The sequence below is a fragment of the Pinus tabuliformis genome, chromosome 5_1, assembly GCF_031772625.1.
Source record: "Pinus tabuliformis cultivar Carrire ecotype Pingquan chromosome 5_1, CPIR1, whole genome shotgun sequence".
NCBI lineage: Eukaryota > Viridiplantae > Streptophyta > Pinopsida > Pinales > Pinaceae > Pinus > Pinus tabuliformis.
This window is the reverse complement of record NC_142305.1, coordinates 953,167,804-953,174,502: the sequence shown is the minus strand read 5'-3', so window position 1 is coordinate 953,174,502 and position 6,699 is coordinate 953,167,804. Positions and strand designations below refer to the sequence as shown.

The following is a 6,699-nucleotide window of genomic DNA, read 5'->3' as shown; positions in this document are numbered from 1 at the left end:
TAACCCAATCATCTAACAAAAGATCGAATGGCACAAATTATGACAGGAAGGCAACTAGGATATAAGATAAGCTAAGATAATTATATTTATGTCCAACTAATGACCACAAAGTAGGTCAAAGGGATTGTTGAGTACAATGATGTCCATAAAATGCAGGAGAACCAAACAATGTCCTATAAAAAAATACAATGCATGAATATAAAAGGTAAGATGCAGGGACATAAAAGATACAATGTATGGAATGCCCTGACGGAGAAGTTCCAGGGATTAATGAGTCTGAGGATTAGACCCATCTCTCCTAACATCTAAGGCTGACTGAAGAACACTGAAAAAAATTCCACAAAGTTTGCTGCTTTGATGAAGGGCCAGTGGGAGATACAGACTACAAAATAGTCTCCTATAAAAAATACAATGCATGAATCTAAAAGGGACAATGCAGGAACATAAAAGATACAATGCATGGAATGCCCCGACGGAGAAGATCCAGGGGCTAATGGGTCTGAGGATTAGACCCATCTCTCCTAACATCCGAGGCTGACTGAAGAACACTGAAAAAAATTCCACAAAGTTTGCTGGTCTGATGAAGGGCCAGTGGGAGGTGCGGACTACCAAACGGTCTCCTATAAAAAATACAATGCATGAATATAAAAGGTACAATGCATGAACATAAAAGATACAATGTATGGAATGCCCTGACGGAGAAGATCCAGGGACTAATGGGTCAGAGGATTGCACCCATCTCTCCTAACATCCGATGCTGACTGAAGAACACTGAAAAAAATTCCACAAAGTTTGCTGTTATGATGAAGGGCCAGTGGGAGGTGCGGACTACCAAACGATCTCCTATAAAAAATGCAATGCATGAATATAAAAGGTACAATGCAGGAACATAAAAGATACAATGTATGGAATGCCTTAACAGAGAAGATCCAGGGGCTAATGGGTGTGAGGATTAGACCCATCTCTCCTAACATCCAAGGCTGACTAAAGAACACTGAAAAAAATTCCACAAAGTTTACTGTCTGATGAAGGGCTAGTGGGATGCTAGGAGAATTCTTTTTAGAGGGAAACACCTTACAACATAATAATTAATAATTAAATCAACCAATATCTTTTTTAACTCCATATTTATTAAACAATTAGAAAGATCAAATCTCTTCATGTGCAAACTTATTTTAGAGTGAAAAGAAATTTTGACCTTTAAAAATAAAATAAATCTAACCTGGTTTTTCTAAAAATAAAAATTTCCACATCCTATTTCGAAATTAAAAACACCTAATTATTTTTTAACCTACAATGTAATTTTCAGTGACAAGCCGGTGACGCTCAACTATTTTTTGGGAAGATGAAGACGTAACCCTAATGCTCTAAATTAAAAGATCTAAGTCATAACCCTAATCTTCTAAATTGGAAGATGAAGTCGTAATCCCCATTTTATAAATCAGTGTTGGTGGCACGGCGGGAGAGTGGGAGGCTTTCGTCTGTGAACAGGAGGAGGGACTTGAGAAGGGTAGCGGAAGAAATAAAAGAGTTCTACTGTGCCCTGCTCTGAGCCCATCTGCTTCTTAGCAGACAGGGTATGGATTTCAGGGCTATAGCAATCTGTTTTTGTCAAGAAAAGCCCAGTTTTTCTGATTTCCCTTACATGGTAAGCGAATCAAGGGCTTCTCTTGGTACATTCGTCTGTTTCTGAAATAAATATTTACTTGCAATAGATTTTTCTTTTTTTTCTTCCTCTATTACTGACATTGTAACAAAACAGGCATTTAATTGATTTTCACTTGCTTGCATTTGCGGTAATACTGTATCCTTTGAGATGCAACTGCGCATTATATCGACTGGTGTTTGTGGCCATAATTGTGTGTCGATAAGAGGATTCATATTTATGGTTTGTGTATTTGAAATTTTTAATATTTAGAATACCTTGGAGAACATTCCATACGATAAGGCTGTATTAGGGTTTGAAGATAGGGTTACATGTTCCCCTTCTTACGAAAATGATTTTTCCTGAGCTTTGAGGGATTTGCATGGATTTGGTCTAACAGAGCCGAAATAGTATCATAAATGCGGAGCTTTGAAAATTACGAGGAGCTTTGAAAATCATGATAGTCCTTATAACAGCATCAGGTGCGGCCTTTCGGTTTTCTAAGAATGCTGTTACTTTGATTAGAGTTCCTAGGTGGTTCCTTTGCCTCAGTCTTCTAAGGGCGCCTTCCTATTGAAATATGGTGAATATCTCAATGCTTGTTTTAGATGTCATACAATAATGCCTTCCACGATTAGACATAAATGCTCGGCGTGGCCTAATGGAATTAGGCTTTAGTGATTCCTGAACTTTATGACTCGTTTCGACTTTGTTCCGACCCTGATTTGTGCGACCCGTTTGCAACTTTGAAAAATCTATTAAAAAAGACTGAAAATCTTTGTTTTTGAATAAGGTCCTGTCATCTATGATTGGAACTTGTTGGACTTTTCTGGTGAGGATTGGGCTTCTGGTCCTCATTAGCATAGCCCAGTAGGTCCTCACCAGCATAGGCCAGTAGGAGAGAGCCTGAGATGTTTTTTTTCCGTGGAAAAAGTTGTAATTTCTATTAGTCAAGAGAAATTACATTCTGTAGATGCTGTGCATATGCATACTGAGACAGTGTGTCTCACCAATAAGCTCTGAAGGAGACTGTCCAGTTTCAAAAAAAGATAAACTGTAAAGAACACAGATGTACGATCATATCAAAAATACCATCCTCTCTCCGAACTGTTGGTCCATGCAGGGAGTTTCAGAGAGGTATCAGTCCAAATATAGTAAAAACATATATACTGTGTTGATGTTTTGTGCAGCTGGAGTACTGTCCCCCAGATAGGAGATACAAAAAAATATAGATAGGTGATTATATCATTTACTAAAAAACGATGCTGTCCATAATAACAGTTCTGACTAAATAGCATGTAAATGAAAAAGCAAAAAAAAAAGACCAGCACTTTGTGCATTTTGGGACCCTTTCAGTTCTAAGTGTCCCTTTGGGCCTGTTGATCATCAAAGGGCCTGTGGTAGTGCTGAAAGTAGGTTCCATCTAGGTCTTCTTGTATCAGCCAGTCCGCTTCTTGCCTCTGCGCTGCTTGCTTGGATAGGTAGTCCGCCCGAGAGTTGCGCTCCCTGTAGATATGCCGACATTCAAATGTTTCAAAAGCATCTATTAGTCTGAGTGCCTCTTCCAGAATGTGTCTCAAAGAGAAAACAGTGCGTGATGATTTCCTGGTAAGCCAATTGCAGACAATCTGTGAATCTCCAAACAATTGTAGTTTTGTACATCCTTTTTCATGTGCAAAAGTTATGAGGTGTTTTGCAGTGGATAGCTCAGCATAGTGTGTTTTTCTCTGATATAGCTTATTTTAAATTTTCTCAACATAGCTTATTTAAAACTTATTTTAAATTTTCTCAATGTAGCCTATTTAAAACTTATTTAATATGGCCTATTTAAAACTTATATTAATATAGCCTATTTTAAATTTATTTTAAAGAAATAAAACTTCAATGATATTTTTATTTTTCCTGTGTGAGTGCTATTTATCTCTGTTCTATCCCTCCCTGCCCAAAATGATATATGTCAAATTTACATCCTATTTGCTTAGTACTCGATTTAATTTCCTGCCCTGCCCAAAATGATATCTGTAAAATTTATACCCTATTTGCTTAGTACTTGATTTAATTTCAATTGGTGGGTTTTTTTTTTCAGAAGACTCCAAGCTTAGGCCATGTTGAATAGCACAGATAATATCAACAAATTCAAAGGTTAAACCATGTTGAATAGCACAGCTAATAGCAACAAATCCAATGGGTTGTTTTCTGCTAAAAAACTGAACTTCAAACCCTTCGTCACAGAGCACTGATAGATTTATAAATCTCAGCAAGCAATCGCACTGAGGGTTTGCAAGTTTTTGACCAGTTATTTCGGAGTTTGGATTTGTTGTACTATTTTTTGATATCAAAATTTGCATTTACTAGGTTGTTTATTCTCAAGAATGGGTCTCAAATACCATTGGATATGAGTTAGGGAGAGCTGAGTTACCGATCCGGAGACAACAGACCAAGCAATCGCAATGAGGGGGGTTTGACAAGTTTGTGACCAGTTATTTCGAAGTTTGGATTTGTTGTACTACTTGTTGATATCAAAATTTGCATTTACTAGGTTGCTTATTCTCAAGAATGGGTTTCAAATACCATTGGATCTGAGTTAGGGAGAGCTTATTTCTTACAAGTTTTAATGAGTTTTGGCAACGGACATTATCTTTTTCAAAAAATGTATTCAGGTAATCAAAAGTGAAATGTAGAGCTTAAGAAATGGCAGGCAACAGTCTTAGAGCTCTCACTGTTGTAGCGTATTTTCTTGTAATTTCCATGTAACCTGTAGCCTTTTCAGGCCAAGAGCATATAACTTCATCCAAAGGACCACATGCGTGCATTAGATAATCTCTCCAATATTGAAGCTTGGTGAAAGCCAAACTCGCTGATTTGTGACGTCGGAATAGTTGCATCATGCTGGCTTTTCCAGAAGATTCTCATGATTTTCATAAACTTCTTATTGCACGTAATGGTCCACTATTTGGAAAAGGCCATCTTCCTCACAGAAACGTTAGATTTCTTCGAATACCCTTCTTCTTTTTGGACCATCTCGGTTTTGAAAGCCACCACCGGAATGTTTTTAGAGAAACAAGAGACCATAGACGTCTGTGGGCCTTCACTGGGAAGCAAGATACTTTTATCCTATATTTAGTAACTGGTATGTCGGAAGAGATTATGGTCGCATGATGCATGTCCTGTTGAACTTCAGACCACTGGATAGTTTTGAGCTTGGAGTTCAAAGGACTGGGTAATTTTGAGCGCATGGAGCTATTACCTGTTCTTAATGGACATGTTACTATCTACTATTTGTTCTTGATTCTGTTAAGCAATCTAGTTTGAAAGATAATCTTCATTTGGGAAAGACAGGTAGAATTTTACCATCTCCAGAATCAGATCAACATTGTTAAGCAGCACAAATGCAAAATGCTAGCAGATGCAATATTATTTATTATATCAAATGCGTCGGCAATTCTAATACCTGGGAGATTTGAGGCATGGTTTCCATGAAAAATAAATTCCAGAGTACGTTCTATTTGAGCATATATTTTTGTTGTTGACATGGGAAAATGGCCTCTTGCATTATCTTCAAGGAGATAGTCAGTTATCCTTTGCACCTACTCATGAAAGGACCACTTATGCATATTTTCAGGGAGAGAGTCGCTTATTTTTGTGTTTGGCAACAATAATATGGAAATTGTGAGTATGGATTAAAAATATTTACACAACCCAATTCTGTACCTTAGAAATACAAATAGTAAGTTGGAGCAAGAATTGAGAGTGTACCATGAATCACAAATAGTAGGTTGTAGCAGTTTCAACAAAGCAAAGCTGAACAATGTCAAATGATCTCCTCTACATTGTCCCTTGTTCACACTTTATGAACAACCCTTATTCTATTCTTATTCTATTATCAGAATTCTCAATCTACATTGTGTGATTAAGCAACAAACACACTTTATAAACTACCCTCTACTATTATTAGAATTCTTATATTCAAACTTAACACTACGGGAGATATTTCTATGGTTGTGTGGACCAATACCAGTACGGTCCTACTCATCTATCAAAAAAAAATTCATAAACCATCAAAAAAAAATATACATAAATATTTTATATTAACCTATTTATCAAAAAAAATTCATAAACCATAAAAAAATGTACATAAATACTTTATATTAAGTTATATAATCTATTTGGCTCACATTATGATTGGGCCAAAAAGTGTTAAACATCAAACTTTAACATTACAAGTTGACAAGACATAATGTCCAAGTTCTAGCTTTGAATTACCAAATAAGTCAAAATGCACTACAAAACATTTCATTGAACTCTATTAAATACTTTATATTAAGTTATATAAGTCGTATAGTTTAGTTAAAAATGGGCCCACATTGATTGGGCTAACATTATGATTGGGCCAAAAAGTGTTAAAACATCAAACTTTAACATTACAAGTTGACAAGACATAATGTCCAAGTTCTAGCTTTGAATTACCAAATAAGTCAAAATGCACTACAAAACATTTCATTGAACTCTATTAAATACTTTATATTAAGTTATATAAGTCGTATAATTTAGTTAAAAATGGGCCCACATTGATTGGGCTAACGAGTGTCAAACATCAAACTTTATCCTTGGAAGTTGACAAGAATTGACACCAAGCTTTTCAATTCAAGTATTAAATACATTAGTTTTTTTAATTCAAAAATTAAAAATAGAGAACCACAAAGGTCAACCATGAAAGATTATATAAGCCATTTGATCATCTAGAAATCAATTCACACCACATATTTGAATTTGGGAGATGGCAATACATGTTAGTCTTCCTTACCAATTAAATTCTATATCAAAAAACTATAAACATAAACTCTCACTGATTTTTATTTCAAACATTCATTTTAGTCATTAGTGGTTGGAGACATACAATTAGAGAGTGTTCAAACATTGTTACATTAATTCTATACATCAGTGGCTGGAGACATACAAATAGAGTGTGTGCATAGTGTTACATTCATTCTATTCATCAGCGATTGGAAACATATAGGCTTGTTTTTGTTGAATAATGTTATTATTTTTGTTGA

At 35.7% G+C, this 6,699-nt stretch overlaps 1 long non-coding RNA gene across 1 annotated transcript; it reads left to right on the top strand.

Annotated features, from left to right (window-relative positions):
* Positions 1-1,363: 1,363 nt before the first annotated feature.
* LOC149167929 (uncharacterized) lies at positions 1,364-4,447 on the top strand. Its single transcript, XR_016260979.1, has 2 exons — positions 1,364-1,648; positions 4,001-4,447. It is a non-coding gene; the product is annotated as an uncharacterized LOC149167929 (long non-coding RNA).
* Positions 4,448-6,699: the final 2,252 nt, after the last annotated feature.